We start from the raw sequence: 19152 nt of genomic DNA, 5'->3' as shown, positions 1-19152 counted from the left end.
CTTGACCCAGGGACAAGTTTCCCTACAAGGGAATTTGGGGACAAAAAAATTGCAACGTTTGGACTAGGGCCAGAATTCAAACTTCCAGGGCTGAGTCTTCTGCCTTTTTTTAATTTAACGAGCTGCATTACTCTGTCACTTCCTCCATTTCCTCTTCAGCTTAATGGAAATGCTAAAAGCCATCAACCATAGCCAATTTCACGGCTAGTGGTCTCCGTCCTGGAGGATCTACCCCAGACCAATGCCCTGCTACATTACAGAGGTCACGGCTGTTGAGATGGATCCTCTGGCCAGCCTGGAATTGGCAAAGCTAGAGTCACTAATGGCTTTGACAACAAACAGGAAGTGTCCGTGGTCTCTGTAAGACTCCCTAAAATGCCCTTATTCTAGGAAATTCTACTGGCTCACTTCATTCATCTCATGATGCAGGCATTTTATCATCTGACATCATCACAAGCAGAAGAATGGTGAACACAGTACAGTAAGATATTGAACGAGAGAGAGAGAGACCACATTCCCACAACTTTTATGACAGTATATGGGTATAATTGTTCTATTTTATATTTTCTATCTCTCTTACTGTACCTAATTTATAAATTGAACTTTATCATAAGTATGTATGGATAGGAATAAACATAGTATATATAGGGTTTGGTACTAGCTGTGGTTTCAGGCTGCTGAAATTGGGGGTCTTGGAATATAATCCCCTGTGTATAAGGGGGAACTAGTGTATACATTTCTCAAGTTACAAAATTCCATAACTTAATACTCTTAGAGTGACTTGGGTTTATGTACACAGGAAGAGATTCATTTGTACTCTTCTCTGCACTGATTTTTTCACCTTGTTTCTCCTTGTTCATTTGGTACCTTGAGATATGTTAGGAATCTTGCTTTTAGGAGATCAAAGAAAAACAAGTTTTTCTCCCACACTTCTGTGTTTCGTTTAGGTTAAAAATCAACATTGTTTTTATATTTGCCCAAGATACACCATTAAAATTACTTCAAAGCTTTCTGACCAAAATTTGTACAGAGAAGCCTTGTGGTGAACTGCAGAGTGATAATTTTATAAGAAATGAATTTCAAATGCTAGCAGGGAGGATGGTACTAGGTTTCCAAAATGAGACTACATTAATCCAGCAAGCATACCTTAGAGCCATTCTGAGTCAGAGGACAGGATGATATGTTGATTTTAAAAGGTAAAAGGATAATTCCAGGGTTTCCCTGGTCGCACAGTGGTTAAGAATCTGCCCGCCAATGCAGGGGACACGGGTTTGAGCCCTGGTCCGGGAAAATCCCACATGCCACGGAGCAACTAAGCCTGTGTGCCACAACTACTGAGCCTGCATTCTAGAGCCCACGAGCCACAACTACTGAGCCCACGTGCCTAGAGCCCATGCTCCGCAACAAGAGAAGCCACTGCAATGAGAAGCCCGCACACCACAACAAAGAGTAGCCCCCGCTCGCCGCAACTGGAGAAAGCCTGCACACAGCAACGAAGACCCAATGCAGCCAAAAATAAATTAAATAAGTAAATTCATTTTTAAAAATCTAAAAAAAAAGAGAAAAGGTAATTCCAAATAGCTAATTATGCATGGGGATCATTATTCGTATTGACCTAAGTATTAGGGTGAGTTTCCTCTGTGACAGCGGTGCCAGATCCCATCTTACACAATGCTAAAACAGTTTTTCCTTCTGGTTTATACACAATGAGGTGACTATCTCTTTCCCCTGATGAATTCATGCTGGGGTACAAAACCTATAATTACCTGCCATGGAGACAGCAATCAGATGCTCCAGTGACCTCATCTGATTTCTATAAAGGATTCGGCAGTGCCAGTGGTGTTTCTCATGAAGTGTGAAAACCTGGTTTGGAATCCTAATTCTGTCACTTGCTCAAATGATAACTTCGGATAAGTTACTTAATTTCTCTGAGCCTCAGGTGCCTTGTCTGTAGAATGTGAAAAAGAATGCCTACCTCATAGGACATTTGAAAAATTAAATATAATACTGTATGTGAAAACACTTGGCAGGTGCTTAGAAAATGTTAGTTTCCTTTCTTCTACGAGGCTAGAGGAACACAGAGGGTAGAGAGCTGTATTAGTTAGCAACGGCTGCGTAAGAAACCACACCAAAGCTCAGTGTTCCCTCTTGTTCATGTACCTGCAAGTCAGCAGGGGTGACAGCTGTAGATTATGAGTTGGTTAGGGTAGCTCTGCCTTGCTTGTCTTGCTCTGGGGCCCATGCTGAAGGGACAGCCACTACCTGTCCCTGTTATGGCAGAGTCAGAAGCACAGGAGGGTTAAAACACGCGAGCTCTCTTAAGGTCAAGGCTCAGAACTGGTGTGACGTCACGTCCACAGGCCACGCCCAGTCAGTGTGCGGTGAAATACATGCCACCTCCAGCAGGGGCCGCTGTGAAAGCCACATGCTAAGGGCATGGATGCAGGGAGGGTGAGAACTGGGAAAAACAAGCAACAAGCTTCTTAGAGAAGCAAGAACAGCCCCCAGACCTCATGGGAAGGGGACTGGGCCAGTCAAGGTCAGGCTAGTAAAATGCCTTTGTACCCTCTGAGTGAAGGGATCAGGAAGGAGGTCCGTGCGGTCCAAAGGGACAAGGTGACATGAAAGTGTCAGCCACTCCACATGTGCAAAGCTGTAAACAGTGGGACAGTGAGATTGACACAGCACAGGGGCCCCTGCAATGTCAGATGAGGTCCTTGGTCTAAAAATAGACCAATGATGATGATGAAAATCACTTCTCTGCTATAACACCCATTTATCGAATGACATTCACAAAGAGGTTGATTGTGAATATCTGCTTCCTGAATTCACGGACACACACAGATTCTCTTCTTTTTGATCTGGCCTCAGGGAGGACATAAAGGCTTCCCTCTGACCCCTCATTTTACTCTCCAGGAGGACCTCTGATATGATTCAAGGAAAAACATGAGCTTCTGGAGGACACGTGCCAGGATGCTTTTGGGGGTGGCGGAGTCTTGGGCAGGAGGAGGGAAAGGGCCACTGTTCTCCTCCTCAACTTGGGCTTCTCTTGAGCTGCCCATGAGTTTGGAGGGACAAGGCTGGGCTGGGATGTCTTTTTGTTTTTTCATATAACTTTTTAAAAAAATTATTTATTTAGGCTGTGCCAGGTCTTAATTGCAGCATGCGGGATCTAGTCCCTCGACCAGGGATCGAACCCAGGTCCCCTGCACCGGGAGTGCGGAGTTTTATCCACTGGACCACCAGGGAAGTCCCTGGCCTAGGGTGTCTTCAGCTCAGGAGAGCGTGGACCTCTGAAGGCAAACAGGATCATGGGGAAGCCCAAGAGAAAGGAGGACTGATGCCTAGGCCTGCCTCTGCACACTCCTCCGTCAATGCTGAGCCGAGCATCTGCCGTGTAGCAAGCACTGAGTGGAAACGCTAGCGAGGCAAAGACTAGTAGACAGATGGGCTAATAAACAATCACAAAATGCAATCAGCGCTACAGGGAAAAGGAAACCCCGGTGCTGCTGGAATTACACCAAGCTTGGGAAGGTTAAGGAAGACTTCGGAGAGGAGGTGCGACTCCTAGGGTCAGTATGAGAGTTGAGTACAAGTTCTAGGTCATAAGAAAGGGTGAAATGTTTTAGGAGTTTTCAAGCCCATGCACACCAGAAATGAGAAAGTGATAGGACATAAACTCTAACAGGGAAAGAGAACAGGGACTTACTTGTAATACCTCCTGTTGATATGCCTGGCCACTTCTCATAAGTTTAACTCCTTTTCAATCATTTAACAATTATTATGCGCCTGAATCCAGCGAAGGGTAAGACAGACATGGCTCCTGCCCTCAAGGAGCTCAGCCAGTCCAGGAGATGACCATCAGTGTCACCAGGGAGGAAGGACGAGGTGTTTGTGACCCTCCAGCAAGGGGGCATGACCATGTGTAAAGCATGAGGAAAGGCTGGCAGAGGAAGGAGCGAGCTCGGTGAAGCAAGGGCAAGGGAAGAATATCCCAGAAATGTAGATGCTTAAAGTATTATATAAGAAAATTCTAGGGAGGGTGGGAGGGAGGGAGACGCAAGAGGGAAGAGATATGGGAACATATGTATATGTATAACTGATTCACTTTGTTATAAAGCAGAAACTAGCATACCATTGTAAAGCAATTATACTCCAATAAAGATGTAAAAAAAAAAAAGAAAATTCAATTCTGCTGTATAGCAAACAAGAAAAGCAACTGGGATAGATAACAAGCAATTAGCTTGTGAGGCAGAGGCAGAAAGTATAAAATGTTTTAAGGACTCAACTGTAAGACATGTTAAAGATAGAATAAATGAAGCACATGGGTGCTAAATACAGATAAAGAAGATGAAGCAACTGAGAGTGTCAATGATACACTGAAGGGCTGGGAGCACCAAAATGGACCTTACATATTCATAAGGCATGAGTCCTGCCACCTCTAGGTTGACGGTGATGCCATTACTACACTGGCCATACCTGTTGTCACCTACCCTGCCCCATGTATGCTCTGCCCCCCGGATGCAGGTAAAAGGCCTGGAGGATGATCAAGCTATTGGGAAGCTCCACTGGCTGGGTGTACTGTCCCGAGTCTCTCTGATAGGGAAGGTTATGTTGGCTCCAGGAACCTTTGACCTGCTGACTCCTCTTGTCCAACCCCTACTCTGGCCCTCGTAACCACATCAGCGAGGAAGGATGGTGTGGCAGAGGGAGAAACAAGCAAATGTGTGTGGGGAGGTGTCCCTGGAGGTCCCGTGGTTAAGGCTTCGCCTTCCATTGCAAGAGGTTCGGGTTCGATCCCTGGTCAGGGAGCTAAGATCCCACATGCCTCGAGGCCAAGAAGACCAAAACGTAAAACGGAAGCAAAACTGTAACAAATTCAATAAAGACTTTAAAAATGGTTAAAAAAACAAAAAAAACGACAACCAAATGTGCAGAACACAGGGTTCTGGTGGTGTCCTCCTTCTGCCCTGCCTGCAACCCGTTCTCAGGGTGCTAACCTACCCTCTGTCCTTCCCCTTGCTTCTTCCTGTGTCTTTTAAGTGGATCTGATAACCCATGCAAGCTCCTTCATGTGGTATGTGAGGCTTTCTGTTCTGTGGCCTCTGGGAGGGTCTGCATGGCAGTGAGCCGGAGGCCACCACTGCAACGGTTATTTCCTGCATCACATCGTGCTTCGTGAGTTTCTTCCACAGATCGGCAGCCTGAGGGTGAAGAGCACCGAAAAGATTATCGTTGGGTTTATCCAGGGTTGGGATTCTGCCAGGTGGGCTCAAAGAAGGCAGGGTCAGGGAATCTAGGAAATCGGCAAGAGGGAGGTTGAAGTGATGGATCGCAGACCCTAATTTGATGAGGCAGAGAAATGAGGAAAAGAAAGGATTGTGTGACTGCGAGGAAGTAAGGGATCTGTGTGCTGGAGGCCTCCCCTCCGAGGGGATGAAGAAGAGGGATGAATGTGGCTGTGAGGGAGTGACAAGCCAGAAGGATGAGCTAGTGGAAGGTGGGCCTTCTGTTTACTGTGCAACCTTGAAGTGATGACGCATTTGCGGTTCAGAATCACCTTAACGGCACGCCCATCATCTTGGCGCTTAGTTCTCAGCACTTCATTGCATGTCTGTGCAATAGCTGAAAATCCATTGCGCTAAGACATCCTTCATTGTTTTGAACCCACCACCCCCTCCTTTGTGATTAACCCATCACACAGCTAACTCACAGCTTTTAGCATGGGTTTTCATATCTTTCTATATCTTTATAGAAAGATATCTCTATATCTTCATATCTTTCATATCTTTCTATATATATAGAGAGAGAGAGAGACAGAGAGAGAGAGAGAGAGAGAGGATGGATAACAACAAGGTCCTGCTGTATAGCACAGGGAATTATACTCAATATCCTGTGATAAACCATGATGGAAAAGAATATTAAAAGAAAGAGTATATATATATATGTAAAACTGAATCACTTTGTACAGCAGATATTAATACAACATTGTAAATCAACTACTTCAATAAAGAAAATTTAAAAAAACATACAATGTCCTGCTTTGATGCCCGAGCCACGGACCACCTGGCCTGAGAATCATAAACCAGAGACACCCTGACTCATGAAACTATGACTAAGAAATGTCACAGAAATGTCACTAGATGGGCTTCCCTGGTGGCGCAGTGGTTAAGAATATGCCTGCCAATGCAGGGGACATGGGTTCAAGCCATGGTCCGGGAAGATCCCACATGCCGCAGAGCAACTAAGCCCGTGTGCCACAACTACTGGGCCCGTGTGCCACAACTGCTGAAGCCCACATGCCTGGAGCCTGTGCTCTGCAACAAGAGAAGTCACCGCAATGAGAAGCCCGCACACCTCAACGAAGAGTAGCCCCCGCTCACCGCAACTAGAGAAAGCCTGCGCACAGCAACGAAGACCCAACACAGCCAAAAATAATAAAAATAAATAAATAAATAAATAAATTAATTAATTAAAGGAATTGTCACTAGATGATGATTAATCCCAGCCTGTTTCTCCCCTTTTAAAAAAAACCCCTAGCACAAAGACCAAGTTGGAGTGGCTCTGAGATTTGTCTCCCGCTCCCTTGCTTGATGCCCTGCAAACAAATCCTTACTTTGCCGCAAAAAAAATTAAAATATCCTGTTTTAAAATTGAATTCAACAAGTAATTAAGGAGCTGCTGAGAGTCAGACACTGAGGCAGGCCCTGGGTCTAACGGTGAAAAGAGAAACACAATGCAGGGTGCTAAGGCAGCGCCCTTGGGGGTGGGGACCTTAAGTGGCATGCAAATACGTACAGCAGATAAAGGCAGAGCCACTCTGATTCAGGACCACCTCCAAAGCAGCCCATCTACCTGCACACGTTTGAAACCCTCTGTCCCGGGGGATGCTAACTTTGTCACAGGTAGAGCTGAAGCTTTGTTCCCTTCTCAGAGTTATCAACACAGTGAATTTGGGGGATAGCCTCTGGCTCGTGTTTTTACACTTTATGTCTCTGTGTGTGTCCATCAAAATTTGTAATACTGTTTTGCTTTTCAAATTTACCAAAACAGCATATTTTAATTATTGTTCTATAACGTGCTCGTTCTGTTTTTAATACCTGTCTTATGTGATATGTGTGGACCTAATTTGTTCATTTTGGCTGCTGTTTACTATGAGATTGCATCATTGGATGACTATGTCACAGTTTATTTCGGCATTTTCCCATGGGATGGACATGTGTACAATATTTACAATCTGCTAGGCACAGTTCTAAGGGCTCTACAAATTCTCGTTCATGTATCCTCATGGCAGGTACTATTATTACCATTCTTATTTTACAGATGAGGAAACTGAGACACAGAGAGGCTAAGTAACCCATTCAAGGTCACACAGCAGATAAGTGGTAGAACTAGGATTCAAACCCAGATGATCTGTCACATCAGGGTCTTCATCCTAACGGCTGAGCTGTGCTGCCTCTTTAAGGTGTTTCCCTATTAAAGTCTTATTGTACTTACTGTTATGCCTATTGTCTTATGCACGTGAGCGGAGGTTCTTTCCTAGAACTGAGATTGCTGGGTCCAGATGAGATCTCTCCTCATGATGGGTTTTTACAGCGTTAACTAGACTGAGGAATAAAGCATCAGAAGAACAAGTCTGAGGCTTTGACAGAATTCAGAGCAGTTAAATAGTTCTTCAATGTTTTATCCAGCTCTTAACTACAGGCTGTTCTGTCACTGTAACCGTCCAAGAGGAGGTTAACAGACTATGAAAATACTTTGAGAGAAGACAGACTGGCCCACGTCACATCAGTGGCCCACGTCAAATCTTCTGAATTCCTTCCTTCTCATCACAAACGCACTGTCACACAACTGTACGTTGCTGCGCACTCTATCCAGGAATTGGACATTTCCTCTGTATAATTTCAGCTGGTAAATTTCACTTATTAGCCTGCTAAACCACTTAGGGGATTCTGTATTACTCTATATGTCACTCTATACATTGGCCTAAACCAACAACGTTCAACACATTTTTGCCATATTGCTACCGTAAGAACAGAATAGCTTTTGGTTTTATAAATGCCCAGTACAACTGGTGTAAATCTTGGAGAATCTTTGTGTAGGTACTGTCTTCCCATTTTCTTCTTCTCATCCTGGAACACACTATAGCACCCTTGTTTGAAAAGGACTGACACACGTGTTGCCGTTGTCACCAAGGGCACTCATTAAATTCGACAAATAAAGTTGTCTTACAGATGAGATGTCGCCAGTGAGCTTAGACATCAAATGGAAATAGAATTGGGAGCTTTCTGTTAACCCTTTCTGAAGGCTTTTTGCTTTGGCTGAGTCTGAAATAGCAAACACACAGCCCATAACATGCACCTCAGAAACGGTGAGGTCCATGCTTGCACTTTCTCCCTCTTTGGTCCATTTCTGGGCCGCTTCGGGGGGACGTTGGAAAGAACTGATTTGTGCGTCTGACTCAGGTACATCCTGCCTCCACGGGCTTGTGTTTGAAGGCTGGCTCTCAGCTCACCAGTACAGTGGTCCTGACCTGGGACCTGTGACCCTTCGCTGCAGTGCTTGCACCTGGACAAACGTCTCCTCGAGCAACAAAATACAAAGAAGCTATAAGGGACTAAAAATAACTGCATGCATGCGCAGTTGGAGCAAATTTTGAAAAACAAGATACAAAAAGACCAAAAACCCACTGCCACTTCTGAGGAGTTGGGAGCAAAAGCAGGGCACTGGGCGTGATCCCTGCACACAGCACCACCAAGGGAGTGGGCAAAACACTTAAGCCGCCCCTCCGGCCCGAGCCCTGGACCCGCTCCCACCCTCACCCCATATAAGGGACCAGACTGCCTCCCTCCGAGCACAAGCAACTTGTTTTCACTTGTTACTTGTTTTCACTCCCTTGTGCTGCAGCGCAAGTCCCCATAAGGCCTCGCCTGAATTCCTCGACTGGCCTCTTACCAATTTCTGTTGATTAAAGAGTCCAAGAGGGCTTCCCTGGTGGCGCAGTGGTTGAGAGTCCGCCTGCCGATGCAGGGGATGAGGGTTCGTGCCCTGGTCCAGGAAGATCCCACATGCCGCGGAGCGGCTGGGCCCGTAGCCATGGCCGCTGAGCCTGCGCATCCGGAGCCTGTGCTCCGCAACGGGAGAGGCCACAACTGTGAGAGGCCCGTATGCCGCAAAAAAAAAAAAAAAAAAAGAGTCCAAGAACCCGGGTCGGTAACAATCCTAGTCCCTTAATCTCTGCAAATTGTCATTTCCTAATTTGTAAAATGGGGATAATACCACCATTTTATTGACTAACTAGTAAATTCATGTATCAATTCAACAATTACTGAGTTCCCAAAGTTCCTATTCTCAAGTTGCTCGCAGTAAGGGAAATAAATGTGTGTACTTGTGTACATGTAATGCTAGAGAGGAAATCTTAATTTCTTAGTAGGTTACAAGAGGTACAATCCTATTGGGTGGATACTTGGATATTCCCTTTCTGAAGGGAGGATCCCAGCACTTGTAGGTGAACTGGTGCCCACAGTATAATGTTCTGATTCTAATAGTAATCTTGACAGCTCACTCCACTGACAGATGCCTAGAGTCTCTATAAGAGGAGTCTTGACACCCTTGTCATTGCAGCACTATTCACAATTGCCAGGGGACAGAAGTAACCTCATGTCCATGGAGGGATGAACGGATAAACAAACTGAGATATGTCCATATAATGGAATATTATCCACCCTTAAAACAGAAGTAAAGGGCTTCCCTGGTGGCGCAGTGGTTAAGAATCCGCCTGCCAACGCAGGGGACACAGGTTGGAGCCCTGGTCCAGGAAGATCCCACATGGCGCGGACCAACTAAGCCCGTGTGCCACAACTACTGAGCCTGCGCTCTAGAGCCCGCAAGCCACAACTACTGAAGCCCGTGCACCTAGCGCCCGTGCTCCGCAATAAGAGAAGCCACCGCAATGAGAAGCCCGCGCACCGCAACTAAAGGGTAGCCCCCCTCGTGCAACTAGAGGAAGTCCGCATGCAGCAACGAAGACTCAACGCAGCCAAAAATAAAATAAATTTTAAAAAACAAAAACAAAAAACAAGTAAACCCTGTCTTATACTACAACGTGGATGAACTTCGAGGACATGATGCTAAGTGAAATAATCCAGGCACAACAGGACAATACTCTATGATTCCACTTCTGTGATGCGTCTAAACTAATCAAAGTCATGGAAACAAAGCAAAATGGTGGTTGCCAGGGGCTGGGGCCAGGGAAAAACGGGAGTATAGAATTTTAGTCTTGCAAGATGAAAAAGTTTTAGATATCTGTTGTACAACAATGTGCATATAGCATACTGCAGTGACTACTTAAAAACTGTGAAGAGGGTAAATTTACATTTTTTTAAGTTAATTTATTTTTGTCTGCGTTGGGTCTTTGTTGCTGCGCGTGGGCTTTCTCTAGTTGCGGCGAGCGGGGGCTACTCTTCTTTGCTGCGGTGCGCAGGCTTCTCATTGCGGTGGCTTCTCTTGTTGCGGAGCACGGGCTCTAGAGCACAGGCTCAGTAACTGTGGTGCATGGGCTTAGTTGCCCCGCGAGGCTTGTGGGATCTTCCCGGTCCAGGTATTGAACCCGTGTCCCCTGCAATGGCAGGCGGATTCTTAACCACTGCACCACCAGGGAAGCCCACGTTATGTGTTTTTTAACACACACACACACACACACACACACACACACACACACACACGGAGTCTCGGCTCTAAAGTTCCCCATGTTGGGTACGACTAGTTCCTACCTTCCAGTTTCTCCCGCTTGTCTGCTTTCAAGGTCCTTTGGACCTTTTTTGGCATCTCCGCTGAGCCCCTTGAGACAACCCTCATTGTCCATCTTGCTCCGGGGTTTGTCTTCGATTTGCAAGAACTCGACTCCATCCGGAAACCACCTCGGCCTCTGAGGCCCGGAAGAAGGTCGCAAGCCAGGCAGATAGGAAATGGCATTACGGAGACCCTGCGCATGCGCATCCCCTACCGAGCAGCCAGGCTGCAGCCCTCCTCCCGCACCCCTCCCCAAACATGGGAAACACCTGGAGAAGGTCCTGGGCACTTTGCTTCTTTCTCTCTCCACTTTCCATCCACCTGCTTCCTCCAGGTAAGAGTATTCTCAGCTCCTTGAGGACGTGTGAGCACAGGGCAAACCTGGAGGGTCACGTGGTCCAGCATGGGTCCATGTGCCCGGCCCCGAGGGTACTCAGCTCCTGTGTTAACAAAGATAAACTTAGGAGGAGGACAGAGAAAATGGAGGTCAGGTCAGGGGGGGAATAATCACATGATTTTCAGTCCTCTCCCCTTACTGTGGTGGCCGTGAGGGTCCAAAATGCAAATCTGAAAAAGAACAACAAAAATGCAAATCAGACCTTGTCACACCCCTTCCCCAAACTCTCTGTGGCTCTCTGTTGCTCTCCGCGAAAAGTTGACACTCCCTGCCTTGGTTTACCTGACCCCTCATCACCACCCTCTCTCATGTCCCCGTTGGCCACTTCTAACTCCTCGTCCAGGGCTCCAAAACTTCCTGGAGCTCCCAGACCGCCCTCCCACCCCAGACTTTTGTTGCTGCGTGTGTCGGGTCCTCGGCCAGCTCTCTGTTCCTATAGCTCTTTCGCCGGGCTAATTCCTACTTATTTTTCAAGTCTTAGCAGAAATGGAGCATTGACCATGAAGCTAATGACGCTGAAGCTTCAAGGTCTGTGCCAAGCCCTTGTACCTCATTTGTAAGCTGGTATAACTTTTCTTAAAGTGGGTCTGCCGAGGTGTACAAGTTAGGCGTCACAAAACCTGAGTCTCTTTCTGGATCTCAGGGTATACAATCCCACCTTCCTAACTCCTTAAAATGGGGATCTTGATCTTGATCTCCTACACGAGTCCACTGATCCCACCCCACCCCTCCCCCTCCCTTCCCCCTCCCCTCCCTTCCCCCTCCCCCTCCCCTCCCTTCCCCCTCCCCCTCCCCTCCCTTCCCCCTCCCCCTCCCCTCCCTTCCCCCTCCCCCTCCCCTCCCTTCCCCCTCCCCCTCCCTTCCCCCCTCCCCTCCCCTCCCCCCCTCCCCTCCCCTCCCCCCCTCCCCTCTCCCCCTCCCCTCTCCCCTCCCCTCCCTTCCCCCTCCCCCTCCCCTCCCTTCCCCCTCCCCCTCCCCTCCCTTCCCCCTCCCCCTCCCCTCCCCCCTCCCCTCCCCTCCCCCCTCCCCTCCCTTCCCCCTCTCCTCCCCTCCCCTCCCCCCTCTCCTCCCCCCTCCCCTCTCCTCCCCTCCCTCCCCCCTCCCCTCCCCTCCCCTCCCTCCCCCCTCCCCTCCCCTCCCCTCCCACTCCCCCATCAACAGCCCTGCCCATGACAGCCTACAAACCATTTTGGCCTGAAACTCGTAAAGAAAAGGAATCTCACCTGTCTTTGCCGTTGGAGTGCCAAACTACAAAGTGCATAGTAGATAGTAAATAAAAATGTGGCGAATATAGGCATACCTCAGTCATTGTGTTTCACGTTCTTCCGCTTTGCAGATATTGCCTTATTTTTTGTTTTTTTTGTTGTTGTTGTTTGTTTTTTACAAATTGAAGGTTTAGGGCAATCTTGCATCGAGCAAGTCTATCCGTGCTATTTTTCCAACAGCGTTATTTTTTTACTAAGGTATGTACACTTTTTTTAGACATAATGCTATTGCATACTTAACAGACTACAGTATAGTGTATACATAACTTTTATTTGTACTGAGAAACCAAAAAATTTGTGTGACTCGCTTTATTGCAGTGGGCTGGGACCCAACCCACAATATCCCTGAGGTATGCCTGTATATGCCCTTCATAAGCTGATTTGGGGAAACACTGCCTTTTCTGCTTCCCAGGGTATTCCATAAAACCAATGACAGGAAATGAAGAGTGGGGACTAGCAAGAAGAAACCTCCAGAACATTGCCCTGGGAGGCGTCTGCTGAGCGCTGCTGATTGTGTACCACTTCTTAGAGGTTAAAGGAATTTGTGGCAACTCCACAAATAAAGGCAGCTTCATTGTCTGCCCCACCATCTAAGGATCTCTCTGGAACGGGGCATTTTTTATGAAAAAATAGAAACAAAAGATACAGCATCTCTTCACACTTAAGGGCTGTCCAATTTGCCAATTTTTCTTCCTCTGAGAGTTCATTACATTATACAGTCTTTTTCTGACTGAAGTCTCCAGTTAGAGCCGTTAGACACTTATTTACTCCTGATTGTGCCTGTGGCTCAGGTGAAGCTCTGGGGACAGTGGGGTCGTTTTCCTGTCTTCTTTTTACCCTTGTGAGTTATTCTTTCTAAAAAAAGCTAACATAGTGTTTGAGAACATTGTCTGAAGTCAGACTTGCTGGGTTCAAATCACAGTTCTTCCATTTACTGATTGTGTCCCGTGAACTCGAGCAAGTGACTTGATTGGCTAATGACAGCCAATTGTGAAATTTTCAGGAACATTGCAAGCCTGTTGACGTCATGTTGGTAACTTGACATCAGCCTTGAGGGTAGTATTTACACCATGGAAATTGGCAAATGCTGCAAGTCGGTACCTGCCCCCTTCCCTAACCTGCTTATCGCCATTTACCAGCTCACCCCTGCTCAGTTTCTGCATCTATAAAATAGGAGTAGTACCAGTGAATACATCACGGAGAATTCTGGGAGAGTTGAGTTAAATATGCTTACTTGTGCTGGCAAATACTCAATAACTGTGAGCTGCTCTGGGTGTTTCTCCCATCTTACATGGTCCAGAGCTTTTATGCCATTACTTCAAACACTGTACCGGCCAGATCCAGCACATACGTTGGTACATTTTAAGAAAATCACTTAGATTAATTAGTGCCTTAAAACAACTAGCTCATAATTGATAGAAAATGTGTGGTCTAATGTTTATGAGGCAGACACTGATGATTATAAAATTAGAATTTTTCTAAGTCTAGCATTGATTACTTTTGTTATATACATTTCCTTTGGCTAGCTGTTAGAAAGAATTTCTTCTTTGGAATTTCTATTCTTCTTCTCCCAATTAAAGCAAAGGCTCTAAAGATAGTTTATTACAGCATTTGGTAGTTCAATAAACAAATGTGTTCTAAAAAATGGAAATAGCTGTGTTGAAGTAAAACATTTGCTGATAATTCCATTAATTATATACAAGTTAGTCAAGACTTTGGTGAGCAAATAAACTCTTGGTAACGTATTGCTGTTATCTGAGGGCTAAAAATATATCTTATAACTATCTGATCACTAATGACTTAATCACATATGTGTATTTAAATATAAATATTCTACTAGCAAAGCTTAAGTTCAATGTTTTCTTAAATGAATCCTTCATTTATCCTCAGTAGATTTGGGGGAAACTTATTTTCTCTTAGTTTTCATGATTAGTGGAATATGTTTATCTTAATTTAACTTTATCAGCATTTGCATTATAGGAAGAAAGTGTTATTAATGGAGAGTCGATCATCACAAAATCATTATAGATTCTGCACCCAGGATACTTTGTATTGGAGAACTCTTCAACCAAGATGCTTAGAAGTTCATCTCTTCAAACAGTGCCCCTCTTCAGAAAAAAATATATAGCCTGCTTGTATGTTTACAAAATACCAGCTGTCAACATGGAGAAAGATAACGGCATTTGGAGGACATGGAATCCTGTTTCCTTTTCAAGATACTCTGGTGTCAACCTTGCTTGCTTCTGGGAATCCTTTTCCTTGCAGCAGTAAACCTTTTCCAAGCCTTTCTCTGTTAGTGGAGTTGAGTCCGGCTTCAGCAATAAGTTTCAGGATAATTAATATAAATAGGTGTCTCCTTCTCCATAGGCAGGAAAGGACATTCCCAGAGGATGTTGGCCGCCCCCGGAAAAGTTTTTCTCCTACTTTTCCCTCCTCCTGCTTTTTCTGGTCCCCAGAGTTGGGCTTCCTGAGTCCCATAGAGTCAGTTCCAATCTGTGCTCAAGTAGCCTTGCCCTCATGTGTAGACTTTTATCCCCATTCCGTCCTGATGAGGCTGACTTGGAAAATAGTACCTGTCACCTGGCTGAAATCTGTGACATTCTTCTGAACATGTCCACCACCTCTTCTGCTCATGAGGCTTCTGCCCTGGGGTCCCCAGGCCTGAGTTCTCTTGCCTCTGGTGTGTCCCAGTTTGCAGGACTAGGCTTCTACTGTGGTCTCTACCCCAAATTCTTTTCTGGCAAATTTTAGTTCTCCAGACATTACATGAATCCGGATCTTACACTAACCAGGCCCATAACAACTGGGGCTTGGCCCTGTGATCTGCCCTGTGGCTTCCTCCCAGCTATCTGAAGGCATATGTGTCCCCTGCCCCCATGTCTCCTGTCCCCCATGATGACTGACCACCTGCTGGGCTTCTTCAGCATCACTTGCATCCTGTGACCCCTGTTCAGCTGCCCACTATTTTCATTTGAACCCTTGGGTATCGACTATCAATATTTCCCACTTACTCTAAAGGGCAGTATAGCAAAGTGGTTAGAGCATGTACTCTGGCACTACACTTCCTGGGTTCCAGCTTTGCCTGTTCCTACTCAGGTGACAAGACAGTCACTCCACTTCTTTGCACCTCATTTTGCCATCTTTAAAATGGGCGTAATCATAGTACTCTAAGGCTTGTTAGGAGGAGCTAGAAAGTGATACTTGCAAAGTGCTTAGAAGGTGGATTGGCACCTGGTAAGCTCTATATAAAAATGTGAAAAGGGAAAAATTTTTTTAAATAAATAAAACGTTTTGTAAGCCGAAAAATAAAAATTGAAAATGGTATTAGTTATGGGACTTCCCTGGCAATCCAGTGGTTAAGACTTTGAGTTCCAGTGCATCCATCCACAGATTGGATGGCTTAAACAACAGACATTTATTTTCTCACAGTTCTGCAGGATAGAAGTCCAAGATCAAGGTGTTGGCAGAGTGGTTCCTTCTAAGGTGTCTCCGCTTGGCTTGCACGTGGCTGTCTCCTTGTGTCCTCACACGGTCTTCCCTCTGTGTGTGTCTGTGTCCTAATCTCTTCTTATAAGGACACCACTCATACTGTATCAGGTCCTACCCTAAAGGCCTCATTTTGATTTGACTTACCTCTATAAAGACCCTGTCTTCAAATAGAGTCACATTCTGAGTTACTGGGGGTTAGAACATCAACATATGAATTTTAGGGAGACACAATTCAGTCTGTAACAATAATTAAATAATTTGTGCCTGGACAGTGACAAGCCCCTGACTCTCCCTGGCAGAACCCCTGGCTTCTTTCTCCAGCCATCTCTCCTCCAGCATCCGGCCGGGACAGCAGGGGGACCTTCCTCACCAGCCCAGCCTGGCCTACAAGAGCCCTTCCTCCATGCCCTGTGTGACCTGGCATCACAGAGCAGGAGTCCAGCCTCTGCTATCTCGGTCCATTGTGTATTCGTTCAAAATTGTCAGAGGTAAAAACCAGGAGAAGATGACACAGAAAAATCAGCTCACCACACAAAGACAGCACTACCTGGTCATAGTTAGAGAGTTCTGGCCATCAGAGAGACCCTTAATGGTTTACTTCCTTGGGTGAATACTGTGGTCCCTCAGAGACCCTGAATGTTTTATCAAGCAAATATTTTGACCTCCTTCAGATGAATATTATTATTGCCTTTTTCAATACCAATTCTGAAGTTTGCAAACTTACAGCTATAGGCTTGACCACCTGCTCCATTGGTCATTATCACAAGGTCCACCTTCCCTGTCTGCCATGAGGCCCCTTCTCCACAAGTCTGTTCCTGGAATGTGAGCCTCCTACGTTGTATTTATGTATGAATAAGCCTGGAATTTTGATGTATCAAGGTACTGGAGTACGATGGGTGCTCAGCTACTGGCTGGGAAGTTCTACCTTCTCTCCTTCCTTTGGTGCACCTTTGGTAAATGACAAAGTCTTATTTTAAATACTGAAACTGGTCTTGTTTCTACAATAAATGAAAAAGCCTTATTTTAAGTTCTGAAGCCGGTTTTGTTTCTGCAATAATAAAAGATATATACAGTCAGTCCCTATTTATTGAGCATGTGTTATGTCCCAGGCAGTGCTAAATACTTAACGTCATTCCATTGAATTCCTCTGAAATAGGTGTTGCTCGCTCATTTTACTAGACGAGGAAATGAAAGCTCAGAGCAGTGGCAGAGCTAGTTAGTGGCAGAGCCAGGATTTGACCCTGAGTTCTTCTGAGTCCATGACCCAGGCTCCTTGGCACTCTGTTTTACTGTGTGTGTGTGTGTGTGTGTGTGTCTCCCAAATACCTCCTGGCTCAATCGTTATTTGTTGACCAAGCGGGGCCTCTGCTTTCTTCTTGCATTTTCTTGTTCCCATGTAATTTTCACTGCAGCAAGATGTGCCGATGCCGACCTGTACTTCTGAGTATAAGAGAGCAGGCAGAGCTAAGATGAAACAATAACTTATTTGATCAGAAAACAAGTGGCATCAGCTACAAGGCACCGACTTCATCAGGGGCAATGGTTTCTTATATTCTGCCTGGGGATTGGTTTCTACGTAAAACTGAGTTAAATGAAGTTTAATTTAACTTAAAAACAAAAAGAGAGACTATAACAAATGTAAAAGCTCCAAGTAAATGATAAGAATTTTCCAAATGCTTTGGAAGGAGAAGTCAGAGAACTAGTACTTATGCACACACCTGGCCATGGTAATAATAGGTCACTTTTGTCACAGGAACACTTCAGTACCCCGTAACTCCAAACAATGGGCATTAGGCATGAACTAAGCTAATGTTCCCTTCATGCTTCACAGAGACAATGTTTCTTTCCTCTTCAAGCTGTTCTTTCATCACTTACCCAGGAGCTGCCCTCCCCTGGCCTGAATTACTACAATTAAACCAGCGTTCAGCTGCACAGCGTGAAGGTGGGTTTATAGCATGCAGGTGCTTTATGGTTTTTAAATGGCCAGAAAGCACATTAATACTATAAACTCAAGAGCATTCTCCCTGGCTTCCAAGTAGCTTTTTAAAAAAAAAATGTGGGGTGGAGGATATGAAAACCTTCTGCCTCTTCGACTCCTTGATTTAACTACAGGCGCTATAGCGGTGGTAAGTCAGGAGGACTGATTGGGATTCAAATCCAGTCACTTAGTACCTGTCTGATCTTGGGCGAGTTACTTAATTTGAACTTACCTTCCTGATTTACATTTGAGGAATATACATCTCCAGAATGAGGATAATTAATCTTACAACACAATTGTTGTGAGGGTTAGAACGTGAACTCCTTGGCTGAGTACATTTTTTTCTTTGCAATAAATGATCCACGTGTAAGCCCTCAACAAATAACGGTCTCCCTCGCTCCTTCCCTTAGTTACTATTTCAGCGTTTTCTGAGGGCTCATCTGCACTGGTTCGCAGCTTATGAGAACCTCTAAGGAGAAGCGCTCAGGGTCACAAAGGGGACTGGTAGTGACTTGCACTCATTCATTGGGATAATACTTACCGGGTGCCCGTCATGTGCCAGGTGATATGTTAGGTGCTGGGGATAAAACCTCTGCCCTCATGGCGTTGAGAGCATAGTCAGGGAGGCAGATGGGCACTGAGCGATCACTTGTACACATGTAAAACCGCGGCAATGACAGATGGCTTCACAGCACAGGAAGGACGTATACACAGATTTGACTTGGTCAGAGAGTTCAGGGAAGGCTTGCACCTTCGGAGTTGAGATCTGAAAAATAAGTCGACCTGGCCAAGAGAGGAATGAGGAACGTGCTCGGCCAAGGAAGCAGCAGATGCAAAGATCCTGCGGCAGCAGGGAACAGGGCTAGTGAGGTACGCTTGAATAACGGCCAGTGTGGATGGAGCACAGGGTTTTGCGGGGAGTGAGGTGTGAAAGTGACTGGTGAGAAGTAGGGCCAGAGCTGGCGGGGCCTCGGAGGCCACTCTGTGTCACTGGGGAAATCTCTTTTTTCTTTAAATTTATTTTATTGAAGTATATTTGATTTGCAATGTTGTGTTACTTTCTGCTGTACAGCAAAGTGACTCAGTTATACATATATGTACCTATATATATATTCACTTTAATATTCTTTTCCATTATGGTTTATCATAGGCTACTGAAGTACAGTTCCCTGTGCGATCCAGTAGGACCTTGTTGTTTATCCATTTTAAAGGTGAGGGGTCACAATAACGCC

Source organism: Stenella coeruleoalba, assembly GCF_951394435.1.
Source record: "Stenella coeruleoalba genome assembly, chromosome: 16".
Lineage (NCBI taxonomy): Eukaryota > Metazoa > Chordata > Mammalia > Artiodactyla > Delphinidae > Stenella > Stenella coeruleoalba.
Note: the sequence above shows the minus strand (reverse complement) of the source record.